Below are 21,501 nucleotides of genomic sequence, written 5' to 3'. Positions count from 1 at the left end.
ACAATGCCGCAAACACTCCTACTCTCTGACCTTGTAATTTTCAGTTTAAAAAGACTGAAGAGGAAAATCTAGAATAAAGACATAGAAGAGGTTCCAAGAAGAAAGTGTATTTATAAATTGCTGGCTAATGTATCTGAAACAAAGCATCACTTCATTATCGCTTCCCAATACATTAGGGTAGGACCCAGAAGCTGTAATCAGTGTTTCATTGAACCAAGTACACACACACACACAAAGCCTGATGATTCTTGCTGAAGAGCATATAATCAAAGTGTAAAATGAAACAATGAGTCCTGGCCTCTCACACAAAGCCTCCTTTGTATTTTTTTGCTTTAGGAGGCTTAGTTTGGTCAGAATTGAGTATACACTTCCAGAGTTAAAGCTAAATATATTACTTCTGGTAAATGAACCACCATAGCCATTAGAGGGCTGTGGAAATTTGTGTCCTGGGCTTTTTAGACTCACCTACCCATGTACTATCCAAAACCAAAGGGGAACATTGGTTGCCAGATGTGAAATATGTTGGCTTTATTTTCAACTCTCCTACCCCACTAGAGGGATTTTTCTCAGGGGAGAGAAAAACTAAATCCTCACTCACACACACACTCACACATTTTACTGCAGGGGTGAGGAACCTCAGCACTGAGGCCAAATCCATGTAGCCCACCAGAAATCTCTTTCTTGCCCTCTTGAACCCCCCCCCCCACAAACACACCTGTTACTGGCTCTGCTTTGCAACCCAAATATTTTTTCCCCTGGATAGAATGTATCTGTGAACTCTAATACTGCCCCTTGCTTGCCTCGAAAGGGGTGTGTGAATGTGTGTAGAAGCTAGCCAACTGTGCAAAGATAAAAATTTACATTTGTTGCTTCACCAGCTCTTCCCCACCCACCTCTGGCATGCAGCCCTTGGAATGTATCTCTTAGGAGAATGTGGACCTTTGGCTGAAAAAGGTTTCCTACCCCATAATTATGGGGCCCTCAGAGCCGGTGGTATTTGATAGTAGATGCAGACATTTCACCTCTCAGGCTTAGTCTGCCTCTTCGTTTCCCAGGCGGCGGAAGAGGCAGCAGCGGTACAGCCAAGCCATCAAGTGAGCAGGGAGAGAGACAAGACTGGCAGCTGAGGCAGGCATTAATATAAAGAGAGTTGGCAGCACATTCACAGGCTGCAAGTATCCTTTTCATATTACATATATTTGAAGGGGAAATGACATCTTTAGTTGAAACAACTTCTGCACATTCAGTCTGTGGCAGCTTTAGACATTCACAACTCTTCTTTGTGAAGCACGGAAGCCAAGACGCTCTGTCAAGGAAGGCCCTACAAAAACCAGAATAGAAAAGGCCTGACAGAGGAAGCAGAGCATTGTGGGAGTTTGGGTAGAAAATGAAAAGAAAGCAATCTTGCAGCTGACCAGACCGCAGGATCAGTGGTAGTGTAGATGTGGAGCAATAGGCTTTGCATACAGAAAGTACCAGGTTCAAACCCCAATATCTCCAAGTCAGGGTTGGGGAAAGACTCTGTCTGGCACTCTGGAGAGCTGCTTTCAGTCAGTGTAGACAATGCTGAGCCAGACTTAATGTCCTGACTCAGTAAAAGTCATCTTCCTAGGTTCCTAAAATGTTCACTGAAAAAAAATTACGTGTGCCCTATATACGTCGCCAGAAACTACTGAACAATGCTATGTACCTTTCTCATTAATAACCTGAACTTTTCAGAGAGAGAGCAAGAGAGAGAATTCAGTAGCAAGCCGACAAAAACCTTGGTTAAGCTCAGTGCTAAAATAAAAGCAAAGGAGAGCCATATTGAGTCACTGATGCTTGTAAGTAACAATAACATAGGATACTTAAGGGAATGAAGATCTTTTCAAAATGAATAGGGGTATCTGCTATGGAGAATGGTATTAATTCAGGAGGTAGATGAGAGGGTATGGGTTGTAGGAGTAAATAATTACAAAGGCACAGATGAAGAGTAGCAGAGGTGTGATGGCTGAATAGGTGGCAGAATCGAGGGAACAGGCTTTTCTATTATTTGTTGATTTGAAGCATTTTTAACCCATTCTTCAGCCAAAAAGTCTCCTACAGAGGCTTACTGGTCAGTTTTTGTTTTTGTTTTAAAAAAGGAGAAAGCCAGTCCCTGGTATTAGGCTTGCAATATAAAATCACGACATAAAAGGAAATGGGATTGCAACGGAGAAGGAAAAAAGCAGGTTTAGGCACTGGCCGGGTAGGGACTTAAGCAGTTGTGCTATCAGGACAGGATTTGGGGAGAGAACTCCAGGGGCCTCCTTAGGGTGGCTGGCAAACACAGCAGGGCTGGATCACCACATTATGAAGTAACAGATTATCAAAAGAGGGTAAGCGGGAGGTAAACATAAGGTCATGGTTGAGTCTAAAATTACATCTGTTCAGCATTGTCTGTATGCTATGTCTGAAAAAGACAGAAATTGCTGTGGGTAGATGGGTAGAAATTGACAAAAGTTAGATGATATTGTAACAAGTAACTCAGAAAATCTAACATATGGATTCTGTCAAAATAAATTAGGAATGTGGAGGTCTGAAGTATGACCTCAAGCTTTCTCCTCAGGAAAAGGAAACCAACTGACTAATTGAGGCAGCCTTGGCTAGACAAATATGTACTTCTGCAAACCTGGGAGAAACTAGTCAATGTCTAATGGAGGTGACTCAGTAAGTTGTCTTTTTCTGTTTGTTTTTTAAAAAAACTTTCTCTCTATAAAAATCTATTTGTAAATGATGCAAAAAATAAATAAAGCTTTGAACAAAGACAGTGCTAAATATACTTGGGGAAATGCTGAGGTTTATTCTTAAGGGATTTAACATTTTCACTATTGCAGACACAGGCAGAAAACTTTCAGCAAACGGAGGAGCAACCATCTCGATACCAGCAGGTGGTTATTTAGCCTGCCCATCAGCATGCCATCTGGGAGACAGCACAATGTAATTTGCGGGAAACTGCATTTCTCGACCACCCCCTCATGAAACTTGCCAGTAAGTGTGATTCTCCCCCTCTAGACGTTGCACGGGAACACTTGAGTCAGCAGGACTTGAGAGAGATGGTGTTTCTGTTGCAACCCACAGGAGAGCCTATTTTGCAACAGGGCATGTGGAAGGGCACCAAGGCATGATGAACGTGTCTGCCCCAGCTTCTCTCACAGTGTAGCGCCTGGCCCAGGAGGACGGGGTCACAGCTGAACTGTCTTTCAGTTGTCAGAATCATGGTTCTCGGGTTCTGACTTGATACACACTGCCCTTGTTGTCTTGTCATCACTGAAATGGTAGTTACGCCCACAGGAACGTAGGAATCTGACATGCTGAGTTACACCGTTGGTCTATTTATCTCAATGCTGCTGACACTGACTAGCAACAACCCTCTGGGGTTTTGGCCTAGAGTTCTCCCATCACTGAGCTACAGCTCTTCCCTTCCTGCAGCAGCCATCCCTTTACAGTGGTACCTTGGTTCTCATATGCCGTGGGACTCAAACAACTTGGCACCCAAACACTGCAGACCTGGAAGTAAGTGAAAAGTTTGTGAACTTTTTCCCCCTCAGAAGTCCAATGTGCTCTGTTTTGAGTGTTACACTTCCAATTTGAGTGCCACACTTCCATTTTGAGTGTTACGCTGAGATCTTTCTGTTTTTGCTATTTATTTTGCGTTTTTGTGGCTTTTGTGTTTTGTTTTTGCGACTGTGTGGAATCCAGTTCAGCTACTGAGTGAGTGAGTGAGTGTAGTACAGTGTTTATTGCTTTCATTTTATGGATTAATGGTCTCATTAGATAGTAAAATTCATGTTAAATTGCTGTTTTAGGAGTTGTTTTTAAAAGTCTGGAATGGACTAATCCTTTTTGCATTACTCTCTATGGGAAAGCACACCTTGGTTTTGGAACGCTTTGGTTTTGGAACGGACTTCCGGAACAGATTAAGTTTGAGAACCAAGGTACCACTGTATTGGGAACATTCAGGTCCTTTAAATAGAACAGAAGCAACTAATGCTCTGCTGATTATTTATTATGTGTGGGTTTTTATGGTGGTCCACTAATTAATGAAAAAAAGAATTTGCATTCAAAAATTATGAAAGGTGTGAGACAATTCTGGTGAAATTCTAATGGGTGGGTGCAGGGGTTTTTGTTGCACTTACCTTGCTTTCAAGGTAGCCAAGAACCTTCATTATGCAAATTCTATCTCCAGCAGTCTGCATTATACAGCCTCCTGGTTGCCCATTCTTCCTGAAAAACCCATGATGTCCTTAGCTAGTTTTTCCTACAAGTTCAGAGATCTGGGAAGGCTGCCTACTATTCTCCTGACCTAACAGCTATTTTATCATTATCATTATTTATGCAATGGCTTTTTACTTTTAAATAAATCAGTGTGTGTGTGTGTAGAAGGGGGTGGGAATGTAAGCTAAAAGAAACTACTTTCTTAAATACAAAATCAGTTATCATACTGATCTTAGGCACCTGGCAGCTGGCCTCTCCAAGTTCTCATGCTTCAGTGAAAGCCCACGGAAACTTCATGGGTGTCTTCAGATGAGCCTGGCAGGTTGCAGAGCCCTGAAAAAATGTTTAATTGAAAGCAAATGGCAAACACTACCTCTTGGCCACCTCACAATAATGAAGCAAGCTCAATCCTTCACCCACTGAAATTATTAAGGAATTCTAAAGTGCCCTTCAGATTTGCTGGACTTCAACTCCCATCATCCTTGACGATCGCACAGGCTGGCTGGAGCTAAAGGAAGTTGTAGCCTGACAACATCTGGAGAGTACCATGAATTGCCTACCAGAATTAGGAGGAGGGAGATGGGATAAAAAGTCTTCCCCCTTGTTATAAACAAGGCAGGGTGTGCTGATGATGCAGGAGGCATATGAGAAATGACATGGCAGGCAAACCATGCAGAAAAGACTTCCAGGTCATCCAAACTCAGAGATATTTTACAGCAATTGGAACAGACTGCATAACCAGCAAATAAGCCTGCAATTACCAAAATTGTTGTCTGAGGCTATTAAAAGGAGGAGATGTTCTTCCACTGAAATTGCCAGAATGGATAAAGAAAGATAGCTGGCATATTGTGAGTGCAGTAACAGAGTATCGAATGGAAATGGATGTTTACATTAAAACATAAAAAATATATTGACAAACTGCCTTATAGAAGGAAATTAAGGTGATTTCAACTCTCTTTTTCTTAGGAAAATAGGAGTATTTTGCTGCCATTCCTTTGAAAATATTGGATTGCTAATACTGTGCTAGGGTGGGTGGGTGGAGATATTATGTGGTAAATGTTAAATGATTAGCTAATAGGAAAATAGAATTTTGCTTCTCACTAGTACAGCATGTCAGTTTTTTCTTTAAAGCAGGGGTGGTGAAACTGTGGCTTCCCAGGTGCTGTTGGACTACAACTCCCATCATCCCTAAGTCATTCTGACTGATGAGTTTCGGTCTAGTGACCTGAAGAAACACAGGTATGTTTATGGGGTCTAAAGGATTCTAAGATATGAAAAGCAGGTGATATTTATTTCTTTAGAATACTTATTTTCCAATTTATTGCCCCAGGAGACTCTCAAAGCAGTTTACCAAAGATCTGAACAATACAAAATTGAAGAAACGTGACTCATGTGAATATAGATTCAGATTTGATCCTTGGAATTTCAGAAACAACAGATATTCCAGGGTTAAAGAACCCTGGAGAAACTCTGGAGAAACATGAAGAAACTGGCAGGTGAGTTTTGAGTTTTGGTGATTCTTTGGACTATTTGCTCAGGTGGCTGAAGGGTGATGAGATTCTGTGTTGTGGATGAGATTACAGATCCTGGGTGGCAGGATTGTAATACTGAACTGCCACCGACAGTTACAAACCTTCATGCATTCCCGCATGACATCCTCTACTTTGAAAGTGATTTGTGATATAAACGGGAGCGGCACTTGGTGCTCGCAATAGCTCTCGGGGGCTTTCTCAGGAGTAAGTGTATTACTTAGGAACCGATAGGATTTGATGGAGTAGTGATTTAAATATCCAGCAGGTGGCGGTGAGAGAACCTAGTTTGGCTCTCCTATTCTATGAAACAATAGAAGAAGCCGTGCCGGCTGCAGTTCCTGAGCCAGAGTCGTCTCAGCTGCTTTTACTGCTACACTTCACTTCAGTTGCTGTTTACAGAGGTGCCACCTTCTTCACAGACTGGACTATTATACCATTGCCTTTAGGGACTCTCAAGCCTGGTGCTGCTGACTGGAGATGCCAAACTGAAGATCATTTCCTTGGCATGGGATGAGCGGACCAAGCCTGGAGGTGAGATGTGCGTGCTCCGCAGTGGGACGCTTTTGAGCCTCTACCTGTGCATGCTTTTTGCTCAGTGCTAGCCTGTAGAAAACCTGGCTGGCTGGCTGGCTGGCTGCACTGCCAAGGGCTCTGCTAGAATGCCTTTAGGGGGTGGTGGACATAGTGAAGGATGGCCATTGGGGCTTCCAGTGGGCAGCATTAGGCAAAATGGTTTCCAGGTGACCTGATGCAGCAGAGGACAAGGCTGTTGTGCCTTTGGTACGGAGGAGGGAGTTGCACGAAGTGACGCTCTTCTCATTCTCATGGCACTGTGACATAAGAAGCTGTGCCTTCCAAAACTCACTTTCCTACATACCTGTAAGCGATACTGAAGTCCTGTCCTCTGTTGCATCGGGAACGCCAGTTTAAATCAGGACTAAGAAGCTGCACTGTGTCTTTGGAAAGCTTAAGGAAGGCTCTCTGGGGAGAAGGTGGCATTCAGACAATATAAACAGGAATTCCTGCTCCCTTTAATTTTCCCTCTGTTGCTTTCTCCAGTCTTGGCCTGGGTGTTTTGGTACTGTTTATATTGTAGCATGATTCTGATGCACGTCCTGCTGAGAGACTGACTCCCCACCAGGTGTGCCTAGGGCTGCAGTCTTTGCGGGACCTTTGCCTGCTCATCCTGGAGCCGGGGTTGTTATTTGCTGCATGCTGCTCAGTGCACAAACAAATAGTTGTAGCTAAACAGCAAAGCCCATTGGTGCTCACTGCTTTGAAATGGGCCATGCCTTAACACATGGGTGTGTATAGCTTTTATTCCTAAACATACCACCTTGTATATTTTTTCCTGCCCTCTTAACTCTTCCTTCCCTTTTCTTGTTTTGTACTGAGTTGGGGAAGGGAAACTTCGGACAGGTACTGTTTGTGTGTTGAAAACCTTTTGAGATTAAAGAAAAGTGTATTGCTCTTTCTAAAGATCCTGGGCTTCTACCACACCCCCTCACCCTGCTGCCTATGTTTTGGAGCACTTGGTGCCGTTAGGGAGCTCAGTATGCCTTTTAATGCAGAGAAAGTCAGCTTAGCATCTTGCCGCACAGAGGCATGAATGTGATATAAGGTACTTTTTCCACAGGAACTCAGCCTGGCTTTGCTTGCAATGAATTGACTTTTCTTTTTGCACCCTCTGTTTCTCTCTCTCCCCCTCCCACTTTCTGTTTGGATTTCTTAATAAGCTGTCATCACATTAAAAGGGGGGGGGGGAATGGATTATACAGAGGAAAGACAAACTTAGCCAGCTGACTACCTGCCTACAGGTTTTTAAAAGACAATGAGCTTTTTCATATATAAATAAAGACTGTCCCTGGCATAGATGTAATTTGCTTGCCAGTGTTTGGTTTGGTTTGGGTTTTGCTGCTGAAGCAGAGGAACATGAAAGGTAGCAAAGGCAATTCTGTTTTGCCCAAAGCTTCCAAGAAATTATTGGGAAAGTGTTGTTTCTTTCATAAGGTTTTTATTGAGCAATTATTCATCTCATACTTCAAAATCTTCTGTATTTAAGAGCTATTCCTAAGACTTTGGCTTTATAGCACTTTGTGTCAAAACGACCTAACAAAATCCTTAGCAATAATGTCTCCTAACGCCCTTCTGTTGATATATTGTCAATATCTAACATGTGCAATTTGACTCACAGTGGGCCTGATTTAGAAAAAATATGAAGATGAAAACCTAGATTCCACACACCCCACCCAAACAATAAATCAGTTAAAAATAACTTGCAGCAAAACCTTCATGGGGGGGGGGGTGAGTCCAACAACCTCCAGAGAGCCACAGGTTCCCCATCCTTGGCTTAGATGCTGCATAAGGCAATGCAGGAGGGCAATAAATATAACTGATTTTAATATTTTATTGCTGTATTGCTGTAACCTCACCTGGGACCTCGTGGAGAAGTGCAGGTAAGAAATCTAAACAATAACAACACCAGAACAACACGGGCATCTTTGCTGCTCCCAGGTAATCCTTCCTCACCTGAAAGACCAAGGCAAGGTTTGGGTGAAGGAAGTGTTAGTCAGAAAGAACAATTTGTCACGCTGTGCATTATTCTGGTCTTAAATTACAGGCTTTTTATCATTGAATCTCCCTGGTTTTTGAAAAAGAAACTTGTCGTTTTCGTGTTGGCAATCCCACGCTCTTTGCAAGGGATTTGAATCTGTTTTCTGGCAAATTTAAAAGAGAGACAGAATTACAAATACTTAACTGATAGTAATCATTTCATTGGAAGGCACACATTTACAAGAACCAATAACTGCAGGTAGCCAGAGTTCATTCTGAGCAGAGTTCATTCTCCCTGTTCCAAGTCTACCCACTGCCAGAGCCGGCCCACAGATGAGGCAGGGTGAAGCAGCTGCCTCAGGAAGCAGAAATACAAGAGGTGTTGCCCATCTTCCCCACCACATCAGGCGCTGGTGTAGCCCTGACCCCTAGGGACAGAGGAAGGTCAGCACCAAAGCTCTTTGACAGCCCCCTCTCGTCAAGTTTTGGCAAGTATGGGATGTTCCAGATGCCCTTGCAGAGTTTGCCCCACCACCGTCGCCTGGTGGTGAGGCTTTGCAAGGTCTTTTCTTTGAGTGGAAGTCCTTGCAGAGCCTCAGATGCACTCCATTGTGGGGGTAGCAGTGGGATTTTTGTCTCACGTGCAGAAACATTTCAGCCCACCTCTGCATACTGTACCACACATGAATCATTTGTCTTTTTTCAGCTTGTTCTCTCCAGTTTCCTTCTTTCTATCTTTTGTTACCTTACTACAAATTTCACCATCTCTTTTATTCTGCTGCTACTTCAATCACTGCTCCACATTGAAGGATTTTCTATTATAAGAGGCTATGCACATGCCTACAAGGGTAAGTTGAATGGGGCACCAACTGATAGCCGCTGCCTCCAGGCACATTCCTTGCATGCCTTTCCTGGTCCCCCTAGCAGGCCTTTGCTAAAGCCAGAATGTCATGAGAGACCTTGATTCTTGCATGTCCTTTTAGGGTTAGGGTTAGGGTTAGGGTTCTTGCATGTCCTTGTCCCACCACTTGCACACAGAAAGAAAGAGCAGAAATCATACTGCATTTGAGCTTTCAGAAACTCAGTAGGAGGTCCCAATCTCTTCTCTTACCCTACTTGAGTATTCCATGTCCCCTCCCATTTCCTAAGAAATAAGCATTGTGCATAGCATCCACTTGATGACTGTGTGTAAACAGGGAGTACTGGCAGCATTCTAGCTTCAGAATCAAACTGAGCGTCTAACTATGCCAGCAATTGCTGCCATAGGCTTTAAGTTAAATTTAAAATTAAAGAGTTAAATTTAAAAATTAAATTAGAAGATTGAATGCCTCATTTGTCAGAACTTTTTAATTTGCTGTGGCAATTTTTATCAGATCAATTTGAAATTTGGCACACTTCTAGACCTCACCAGAGATATCATGCACTCCAAGTTTCAACTTTTTAATTCAACAGGTGCCCTTTTTTCTTAAACAATTTGAAGCTTAGAATGGCTGGATTTTTATGTATCTTGCTTTAAGTAAATGAAGATTGCTGTGCCCCTTTAATTAATTCACAAAACAGTACAATTTAGGACCAAATTGCTCATGTTAGTAAAGGTAAAGGTACCCCTGCCCGTACCGGCCAGTCGTGTCTGACTCTAGGGTTGTGCGCCCATCTCACTTAAGAGGCCGGGGGCCAGCGCTGTCCGGAGACACTTCCGGGTCACATGGCCAGCGTGACGAAGCTACTCTGGCGAGCCAGCGCAGCACACGGAAACGCCGTTTACCTTCCCGCTAGAAAGCGGTACCTATTTATCTACTTGCACTTAGGGGTGCTTTCAAACTGCTAGGTGGGCAGGAGCTGGGACCAAATGATGGGAGCTCACCCCGCCGCGGGGATTCGAACCGCTGACCATGCGATCAGCAAGCCCTAAAACCTCAGCGCCACCCGCGACCCTCATGTTATATGCCTTTAAAAAACTGTATTGGCTATTTAGAAAGAAAGAAAGAAAGAAAGAAAGAAAGAAAGAAAGAGTGAGTCCTAGGGTCCCAGTCCAGTACGTGCTCTCAATCCTGATTGGGGTCCACATGGGTTTCTCTTGAAAATCACCTCCAGCTTTCTGCTATTTCACCTTGAAGGAGTGTTTTACTCCAATCGGGAGCATCCAGCAGTTTGCAGGGGGCTTGGGGTTTCCACCCCTTAAAAATAGAAGCAGCCCATTTTAGTGAAAAAATAAATTGAAAAAACTAATAGGTTGACTCCTATCTTGAAGAGATATCTGAGTTAGGCTATGTCACAGACATACTTTAAGGTTGCAATCCTGTGCCCACTTACCTGGTAATAACCTCTTCTGAACATTTTCTTTTCTCGCTTCTGAGTTAACATGCATAGCATGTGGCATCCAAACTGAGATTCTGGAACAAACAGCTAAATGGAATGGAAATGAAACATTGTGATTAACCACTCATCCTCTCAGCAATAAAACAACATACCAGCACAGTACTCACATAGGGCACCACCCAAAATTAAGTGCATCTTAGCCCTTTTTTACAATGGCAGGGAGAAGAGTATAGGTTTGACTCTGCCATGGAACTAGAACAGAAAAGTTATTCCCCTTGGCTGGATTATGCCCATAGAGTGTTCTTACAAAGTACCATAGACTCGCAGAGTCACTTCTCAAGTCATCACCTTGAGCCATATTCTTAGCTGAGAATTCAATTTCTATCAATGATCAAAGGACATGTGAAAGAAAGGCTGCATTCACACATTGTTCCAGCTCTCTTGCTAATACCAAAAACTCTGCAAGAAGTTGATAAGGGACCTCTATGCCTCATTAACTTAGCAATATGAACAATGATAAGTTCTCAGTTTGGAACAATTGAAAAGTGGGAATCATCCTCTTTGAATATTTTATCTGATGAGGGTGAAATCTCCTCTTTTGAGAGGCTTTCTGAAACAATACAAGATATTAAGTCTATCATTTGGAACTGAATCATGCACATGCAGGGATACTGTTGAAACTAATAAATGAGTTTTCATCTCCTTGATTCAAAGGTGATGGGGGAATTTTAAATGCTAGGAAAATAATATTATTTCAGGAGTAATCATGGTACACTTCTGGCTTTTTGTGAACAAGGCTGCTGCTTGTGAAACCAATTTAAAGCAGAAAATATAGGATTGAGATATCACTATAGGGCAACTGGATAAATACATACATACATAATTTTATTTGTATGCTGCATTTTCACAATTCAAACCATGCTCAATGTGGCTAACTACATGAAGAAAATACGTAACGACAACATAACAAAAGTAGTCATAAACAATAAATAAAATTCAAAGTTGAGATTGTCAACCACATAGGAAGGCAAGATTGCACTGTGATAGAGAACTGTGTGCTGAAGTTTAAGGACATTTACTGAAAATTTATATACTCTGGCTAGGGAGTAAGTCTTTTTCTGAATCAACTGGGACTTGCTTTCAAGTATGCTACACAACTACTAAGGAAATGAAAAATATCTCGGGATGTGTTCCCTTTAACTCTGCACTCACTGCATTTCCAGTGCTGGGTTTTTAAGCTGTATTCACACGAGGCTGTCCAAAATGCATATTGAAGTCTTGGTGGGTTCCCACGAGGCAAGATACAGTGAGAACAGCAAGAGCCTTTATTGAACTAACAGAACTGGACAAAAGCAACTGCTTATATACATTTCTGAAAGCCTGGGCCACTCCCACTCCCATTGTGATTGGTTGTCTAAACTTCCAAGCTGCGAATCGTAACTCAGAGTTTATGGGCCAATGGCAGAGGCCCAAATCCTGAAATGTTCTGTGATTGCATATCATGTATCGAATCAGAACACAGGGGCTCAGAATCCTTAGTCCAGACTCAGGCTCAGGCAAACACAGACCACTGAATACACAACACATATGTATCCTGTTGTTGTTTTTTTGTTAAAAGATGCTACTGTTTGATGCATTGTTTCTTAAACCAGTTTCACATTGATTGCAGTCATTAAGCTGTTCTTAATTTGTCTCTAGCGAAGCTATGGACACCTTTCCCCTTGTCAGTGCCTCCTGGACCATCCATAAACACAAATGAGTTGAAGCCATGCTGATGTGAACAGCTGGGGGGAGGTGCAACTTCACTGCACTCTGAGGGGGGAGGTGTAATATGAGCACACCCTCAGTCTACAAACCTCTTAAATGGGAACAGCCTAATTAAAGTTAGAGTGGTTTGCTTTGACAATTGAATTCTATATGCCTGAGTGTAATTCACAGTGAAAACTTCATCTCCTTAAAATTCATATCTTCATAGAAAGCCACAATATTTGCCTTCCTCCAGATTTTATTTTTTTTAAAAAAAACCAACAACCCTGGAATATGTTATGAAGTGCCACTGCAGAAAATGGGTGATGACAGTCATTCCACATGCATTCATCAACAATGACAGCTCTACAATTTTGTTATATAGAATATGAAATGGAAATTGAAGCAAAATAATATAAACTTGGACTGCATGCTGAAGCAGAAAAGTTTAGTTCCGGTAACAGCTGTAATAGGGAAAATAATAGCTGGAAAAGTGTTCACCATGTAAAAGTCAATGCTGACTATCTACAGTTTCGATTATTTTCAGGAATATAGGATGTTGCTGATATTGAGCCAAACCTATTGGTCCATCTAGCTGAGTATTATCTACAATGGATAGTAGTGCCTGTCCAGGGTTTTGGGGAAGAGTCTCTCCCAGCTAAGGGTTCAACTATCACTTCCCGGGAATATAGGTCTGAAAAGCAATAGAGAATAGGAGATAACATTTCTCAGGGCACCATATATAAAGGGCAAATCAACAAATAGTAACTACATCCTGACTACATCCATAAATCCATTTGCATTCCATGTATGCTATTCCAAGGTATCTGTTGAAACCTAAGTTCAACAAAGGCTCTACATAATTGTGAAAAAGTCAGTGCCTCAAGGCAGTGAGGTCTTGTGTGGCTGCCCTTAATCTAAAGGTACCAAATAGATCACAGGCAGCGATAATGGATGCCCTGCCTTGGTTGGCATCATGGCTGAAGACCTAGCTTCTAGGATCATGAAAACGAAGTGATGAATACTTTTCCATTGGAGATTGCAAGTGTGAGTCAATATTTGAAAGAAAAACAGGAAGATTCCAAATTGCACTTCTTGTCTCAGTTCTCCTTGTCAACGGTTGATTGTTTCTTCTGAAAGAAATGTGGAGTTGTCATCGTGAAAGTGTCAATATTGTGCATAAAGAGGCTCTAAGCTCTGCACATCAGTGCGCACTGGTGCTCAGAGCTCTATGCAAATGTTCAGAGCAGCCTTCGCCAATCTTGTGCCCTTCAGATGTTTTGGATTAATTATGCTGGCTGCGGTTAATTGGAGTTGTAGTCCAAATTGGAGTTGTAGTCCAAAACATCTGAAGGGCACAAGATTGGCAATGGCTAGTTTAGGGAGAGCTGGCAAATTCTGATAGAATCTAATGAGATCCTTAGAGCGTAGATTATCCTGCGGAGTTATAGGGACTGATTTTGTGCAGTCCTGGGTGTGTTTGCGTATGTGAGAGTGATATATATATTTGTATTAAGGAAGTGTATTGGTTCTGTGTACCTCAAATAATGAGACAAATTGGGGGAGGATTCAAGTCATGATCTCATGCTCCCAATTTAAATTATGCTCTTAACAAGACAGAGCAAGGATTCCCTAACTTCTTGAATTGTTCTGTGGCCTTGGTTTTTCCAAAAAGATAAGCTTGTGACCTTTTTAAAAAAAAATATTTTCTTTTCTGAGAAATAAAACCTACCTGAATGTGGATATACTCAGGATTAGAGGGGGGGGGTGCAGAAGAGAGGAGGGAGATTTTTCTTTTGTTTTGTTTTGATAGGCAGGCCTAGCTTTTAAGCATAGTGAATTATATTTCTAAGGCCACTCCAATCATACTGATTTGGAGAAGGAATGTTGAAGTAAGGAAAGAAGGAGTTGTTCTTCACATGGGTTGTCGTCATTTTTCATTTCAGCTGTGAGAACTGGACATTAGCAGCAAAATTAGATTATTGTGGTGGCCTGCTTCTTTCTTAGTCATTCTTTTTCCTAACAGTGATAAATCATTGCACACTCTTTCTTTCTTTCTTTCTTTCTTTCTTTCTTTCTTTCTTTCTTTCTTTCTTCATGGAGGGTACTTCCAGGAAGGGGAAAGCAGTGAGAAAAAGTGTGTTATACAGCTTTTTATGAAGTGAAATCACTTTTAAAAACAAAACAAAAACAAGACCTAGTCATCTAAACTCTGCCAGGTTTCTCATCTGGGGCACTTCTCTCATGCTCCCAGTTTTCAAACTGATTTTCCACAAAAAAAAAACAACCCTAAGGGAAGGGAACATGATTACTATTTTCACACACCAAAACTGTAAAGTATACCCCATGTTGCACCATCTTTCAGAAATGTGGCAGCCTTCATCCTCTCAGGTGGCCATGCCTACAATTTGGAACCACACCAGCAGATATTTTTTTTAAAGTTATAAGGTTTTTTAAAACACACACCCTGTATAGATTTCCATGAAATCCAGCAGGCTTAATCCGCTCTGGAGGGGCTCCTTTGCCCATAATTAAATTTCATCTAATTAAATGAAAAGGGAAGATAGAGATAGCCATTTTAAGATCCCCCATTATAGTCAATTGGGCAAAAATAGTTTTGGATTAAATAGATCTCATTCAGACCAGAGTAACAAATCTGGCTGGATTGAAACAGAGTTGATCCTAAACAGATCAAGCTGCTTTCAAAAGCTACCAATACAAAGCAAATCTTGTCAAATACATCTCTATGAAACATTTTCATTTAAAAAAACCCCAAATGGAAATGGATGTTGCCAGCGGCGTAGCGTGGGTTGTCAGCACCCGGGGCAAGGCAAGTAATTTGCGCCCCCTAACCTGTGGATTTGCGCCCCCTAACCCGTGGATTTGCCCTAACCCCAGATGTTGCGCCCGGTGCGGCCGGCCCTCCCTGCACCCCCCACGCTACGCCACTGGATGTTGCCCCTGTTCCCCCGCCCTCAAAGCAGAAACGTGCATTGGTGTGGGAACTAAGGGCTTGGTAACATTGCTCTTGCATCGTGCACACTTCTGTGGGGCAAAAATTAAAGGTGTTTACAGAAGTCCCTGCACACATAGGCGCAGAAGTCCCTACACACCTGCCCAGAAGAAGAAGAAAAATTGTGGGGGGAGAACACAATAACATTCCATCAAGAACTACCTGCTACTGTGGATGGGATACAGCAATATAAAATAGGCTTTAAACCTCATGTTTGTGAGTCCTTGCATGCCAGCTGCACACATGGAAAATTCAGATCTGCGTGACTTGTTTGCAAAATATTGCCCCTGGAAGCACCCCAAGAGCCATTGCAGATGATGACATCTAAAGACCAATGTCATCTGTTTGGTTTCTGTGTGCCACTGCTTCTACTGTGCAAGCCGCACGCAACTGAACTGATCCCTACTCATCCAAATGGAACACAAAAACACAGCAGTCTTGCCAAATCCCTGCGCAAGTTGACACCTCTTCCGTGAGGTACTTTCCCTCCCACTTCTCGCTTGGTAAGCAGCTGTCTGGAGACGGCCTTGCTTTTTGTTGCCACAACCAGAAAGGACACAGAATCAGCAAGCAGATGAGTCATGGGCAGGTCAACAAATCACTGAATCTCCAGTTGCCTTTGCTATTTGGAGATGGAGTAATCACAGCTGTCGTCTGTTGGCCTAGGACAATGGTCTTTTTTTGCACACAACCCGCTGGATTTGTTTGTATTTTGTAGAGAGGGCAACGCATTTCTGCAGAGATCAGCTAGTGTAAAAATATTTTCCCCATGTTACAGACAGAATTATGAGACACAGGAAACTGCCATACTTAACCCATACTTTTGGTCCATCAAGATTATCTACACCGGGGTAGCAAGTTAGTGACGCTAGATGTTGTTGGACTCCAGTTCCCATTATCCATGCCTATTGGTCATGCTAGCTGGGGCAGATGAGAGCTGGAGTCCAGCAGCATCTGCAAGGCCACAGGATACACACACCTGGTCTATGCACACTGGTTAGATATCCATGGTTTCAGGTAGGGGCTTTCTCAGACAAACTCACCTGGGAACATATGGGGGCCACAGTCTTTGCTGCAAGTAGAGTCATATGAGAATGGGTATTTTCTTTGTACATCTGCTGGTTTTTTCAGAGAATTAGATGGTAAAATGTATGCAGTTCAGAATGTATATTCAATATTATTGTCAAACAAATTAAAAAAAGACTTCTGAGGGGGGAGATAAGAAAATGTCTTATGTGAATCACGAGCATTACTTTTATTCTGTTTTTTTGGTAAAGCTTGTGGCTGAGTTAGCTGAGCTGGTGTGCTGTCACAGAATGTTCATTAATACTCCACATAATGAAGCTGCTGGCAAAAGGATGTTCTCTGTCTAGCTTCTCTGGGGAAAGGACAGATTCTGGAGACCTGGAACACAGACTCTGAGACTGATCAGATAAGAGAAGGTGTGGCTGCAATGCTTATTAGCTGAAGGTAGTAATCCATGGGGTAGAGTCAGGTCCAAAGGAAGACTTGGCAGAATAAAATGAGCATAAGGGTAAATGGAGTGAGATACTACAAACTGAGGAAAGAATTGGGTAGGTGGAAGGGCACGGGGAGACTTGGCTGATTGAATGGGGGGTTGTTTTTGCTGTTGGGAGGATACTGCTTTTAAAATTAATAATTGTTTGTATTTGTATTTTAGATTTTGTGTGTGTTCATGGAATCTCCCTTCTGAAGGCTTTTGCTCTAGAACCATGGTTCCTAACGTGGGGCACACGGAACTTGATTTTTAAGGGGAGGCAATTCAAGAATGAGTTATTAACAGTGAATGGCCTTTTAGGCTTCCTCCACGTGAATATGAGTTCACTTTTTGAATAATAAGAATTCTATGTCACGGGGGGAGGATCGGCATTTTAGAGATGCTTAGATGGGACACGGCCAAAAAGAGAGCAGGAACCACTGCTCTACAAGGTAGCCTTAACATACTTGAACAAACAAAGACTTAGGCTGTGTACACACCATACATTTAAAGCACACCCACACACACACCAAGGATCCTTGGAGCTGTGGTTTAAAGGAACTGTGAATAGTAGGTGTGAATTTAAACTATAGTTTTCCTTTTTGGGTGGGCGTGTGCCTTAAATTCTCTTTACATGTATTGTGTGTATGCAGCCTCACAGTCAGGATGGAGAGTCAGGACTTTGAAGAAGCAGTGGAAGCACAGAACGGAAGTAGAAACCAAGGAGAAATTGAGGCATCATTTATGCACATGAGGTATTTGTGACTTTTGGAAGAGGATAGAAAAGGATTTTGGTAGCCTCACAGTCATGGCCAGCTGCTAGGATCTTAAGATGTTTCTGTGTAGGCATAGGGAGGGTATGTCTGGGAAGGGGAAGTATAAAATGCAACTGCTCCACCATAATCAGGATCTTTTCATGAACAGTTGTGCAGTATGTTACAATGTGTAAAATTTGTAGTTGGGAATGTATCTATCCGTGGCATCATCATACATTTTCACAGAAACATTTGCTGTGTCAAATCAACACTGATCTATGGCAAATATAGTGCAAAGAACGGCTCAGTTTGGAGATAAAATGAGATGGAATATGCAGAGTTATTTCCAAACCAGTTTAATATGGCCAGCAGTTCTTAGGTACATGGCAAAATATTGAATAAGGACTTTCTCTTTCTTTTTTTATGTACTTACTGAGAATTGACAGGAAGTACAGAGCTTGAAAAGGGGAATCTACTTCAGCTTAACAGATTCCTTTATTTAAAAACAATGGCTAGGATCCAAGATCTATTCCACATATGCACCAAAACTTTCTTAGCCCTGTTCAAACCACTGTAGCCTCCTGTAGCCTCTAGCTAGTTGCCCTGGATGTCAGTTGGACCTTCCTAAGGGGGTGTCATTTCATGGGGCTACATCTGGAAAGGAAACACACTAAGCTCTTAGTGTTTGTACATAAGGAAGAGCCTTATTCAGAAGTATAGAAGGATTTAGGGCAGTGTGACCGGTTCCACTGCACTGGGCACTGACGCTAGGGGACGCCACAGAGAGTCACAACTATAATGTAGTGAATTGGGCAGAACAGAAGGCAAGAAACAGGTGGGGCACCGAATGTTGGCCCCGCACAAAATGCCGCTGAAATCTGAAATACCAAAGTTCACCCCTGACACGAGGGTTTTTAAAGTGTCACCACTTAATGCATCCCCCCACAAAAGATGATAAAACAGGTTACATATTTGAATGTGACAGTTTCATATTATATAGATGCAAAATTAAAAATATACTGTAATTTAAATGGAAATATGGTAAAGCTTGCCGTGGGGAATATTGTGACCTGAGGATCAATTTGCCTGCTCTCAATACATGGTAACTTTTGAAAAGCAGCTGCAAAACCCCTTTTCACCCATCTTAGGCCCCACATGCACTATACATTTAAAGCAGTATCATGCCACTTTAGACAGTCATGACTCCCCCCCCCCAAGGAATCCTGAAAACTGTAGTTTGGTAAGGCTGCTAAGAGCTGTTGTTGTTGTTTAGTTGATTAGTTGTGTCCAACTCTTTGTGACCTCATGGACCAGAGCACGCCAGGCACTCCTGTCTTCCACTGCTTCCCAGAGTTTCATCAAATTCATGTTGGTCACTTCTATAACACTGTCCAACCATCTCGTCCTCTATCATCCCCTTCTCCTTGTGCCCTCAATCTTTCCCAACATCAGGGAGTCTTCTCTTCTCATGAGGTGGCCAAAGTATTTGAGCCTCAGCTTCAGGATTTGTCCTATCCATTCTGAAGGCTGATTTCCTTCAGAATGGATAGGTTTGATCTTTTTGTAGTCCATAGCACTCTCAAGAGTCTCCTCTAGCACCATAACTCAAAAGCATCAATTCTTCGGCGATCAGCCTTCTTTGTGGTCCAGCTCTCACTTCCATACATCACTACTGGGAAAACCATAGCTTTGACTATATGGATCTTTGTCAACAAGTTAATGTCAACAGTAAAAGCTGTTAGGAGACCTCTATTCCCCCACCAAGCTAAAATTCCAAGTTCCCTAGGTATAGTGACTGATTTTTAAACCTTGTGAAGACATATTTAAACTGGATATACAGGCAACAACCAATTTACGCATTCCAGTTGACACACAATAGCCCGCACATGTATCACAGTAACCAGGAAGTGGCCAGCGAAGAGGGCAGAATGGGGGATGGCATGGGGGCGGGGCAAGGGCTTATATGTGCTCTGCCACTGCATGCAATGACCCAGAATGCAACCCCCATTCAAATCAGGGTTTGCCTTATACTGGAAAGTCTTTCAAGAAGGGACACCTTCAGAGGACTGTCCTCCGTAAAGTCACCCTATGTTCTTTGGATCCTCCTGGTCATTGAATGCAACTCCCAAACCTGTTAATACAATTTAATTGAGTTGTTTCAGGTGTTTTGGCAACTTTTCCTGACACCTATAGTTTCTTGAACTATCCAAATTTGCATCTATATTTAGCATATATTTAGACACTGATTATTTCTGACTCAAATTTTTTTTCCTTCCCTCTCCCCATTTCTTTAAAGAAAGTCATGCACAGGAAGATACTGAACTTTAAGCGAACTGGTTTTATCTGCCTCGGTTGGTTTCCAGCTAACACAGTTCAGTATTTCATAGGAAAACTCCTGATCATTTATTGCTGACTTCACTGAGACAGTTTATGGTTCATTAGCTGATGATTCAGTTCAGGGACACTTTGGCCAAAAGAGGTCTCTGCAGGTTTACACATCTGCTGTGTGAATTGGTTCCCAATAAAGAGCAGGGCTAGAGCTCAACTTCCATTATTAAAGCTATTTCTAAAAATAAACCAAGACATTTTACACTGTGAACTCTTACTGGAAACTCATTGATCATTTAAATGCAATAGCCACTCACAGCTGATTTGGAGTATTTCTACTCTACTTCACAAATAATTATGAAATATAGTTATTTTTCTCTATCGCTGTATCAAGATGATAATACAGGGAATGTAACAGGTGTTGCTGGTGGGGGGGTTTATTTTATTTTATTTATTTTCAGCATTGGTGTGCTTCTCCATAACTCAAAGAGAGCCAGTGTGGTGTAGTGGTTAAGAGCGTAGACTCGTAATCTGGTGAACCGGGTTCACGCCTCCGCTCCTCCACATGCAGCTGCTGGGTGACCTTGGGCTAGTCACACTTCTCTGAAGTCTCTCAGCCTCACTCACCTCACAGAGTGTTTGTTGTGGGGGAGGAAGGGAAAGGAGATTGTTAGCCGCTTTGAGACTCTTTAAGAGAGTGAAAGGCAGGATATCAAATCCAAACTCTTCTTCTTCTTCAAAGATTTTTGGATGGTTTACAGGAGAAACAGCATAAATATGAAATAAATATTTAGTTTTTATTTCAGGCTTTTGTGTTTTATGTCAAATCAGAGCACACAGAACCCACAGGATTAAAAACACCAAGGCTTACACCACAGGTGTCACCAACCTTTTTGGGCGGTATTGCCCTAAAATGGTTTTGTATTCAACACAGTGCAAACTGATTCTGCATTGGGACTTCCCCTTCATCTTCTCCCTCCTGCAGCCCCCTATGAATCCTCAGAAACTGCCTCAGAGGCCCCCTGCTACACCCCTGCAGCAGATTTTGGGAGTGCAAGGGTGGCTGGTGGAGCGAAGGGGAGTAAGAGGAAGCCCTGCTGCATGAGCAGGAGTCTGTTGGAAATTCTCATTATGGGCCAACACAGCTCCTGTTTGTTTTTTTAATAACATACGGTTGAATTACTTCTCCTTGCTATGTTCGAACAATCTTGTGTTGCATCATCCCCAGAACAGCATGGAAAGGGAGGGGTGGAGAATGCAGGAACACGTTATTCCTATTTTGTTTTGCCATTCTTACTGAGCTACAGCCGCATCATAGCCATGACCAGCAATCTCAAGGACTCTGAATACTATCATTGTGTCAGCATCACCCATCTGCCTGCTTAATATGAAGGCCAGCATTATGCATGTGAGCTAGCAAAGCTTTTAAAAGCCTTGATTTATTGTTCAGAAAGCAGCTTGATGTTGCAGTCATCAATAGATCACTTAGACTTGGTTGCTTTTCACCTGCATTGCCTCCCT

The 21,501-nt window shown here is 42.4% G+C and overlaps 1 protein-coding gene across 1 annotated transcript in view; it reads left to right on the top strand.

Annotated features, from left to right (window-relative positions):
- Positions 1–6,078: 6,078 nt before the first annotated feature.
- The window catches only part of HTR1F (5-hydroxytryptamine receptor 1F), a 98,159-nt gene continuing 82,736 nt past the window's right edge, over positions 6,079–21,501 (top strand). Inside the window, exon 1 of the mRNA XM_028726898.2 lies at positions 6,079–6,299. The gene's annotated coding sequence lies outside the window, so the exon portion shown is untranslated. The remainder of the gene's footprint in view (positions 6,300–21,501) is intronic.

The sequence above is a fragment of the Podarcis muralis genome, chromosome 4, assembly GCF_964188315.1.
Source record: "Podarcis muralis chromosome 4, rPodMur119.hap1.1, whole genome shotgun sequence".
Taxonomy (NCBI): domain Eukaryota; kingdom Metazoa; phylum Chordata; class Lepidosauria; order Squamata; family Lacertidae; genus Podarcis; species Podarcis muralis.
Note: the sequence above shows the minus strand (reverse complement) of the source record. Positions and strands in the feature narration are given on the sequence as shown.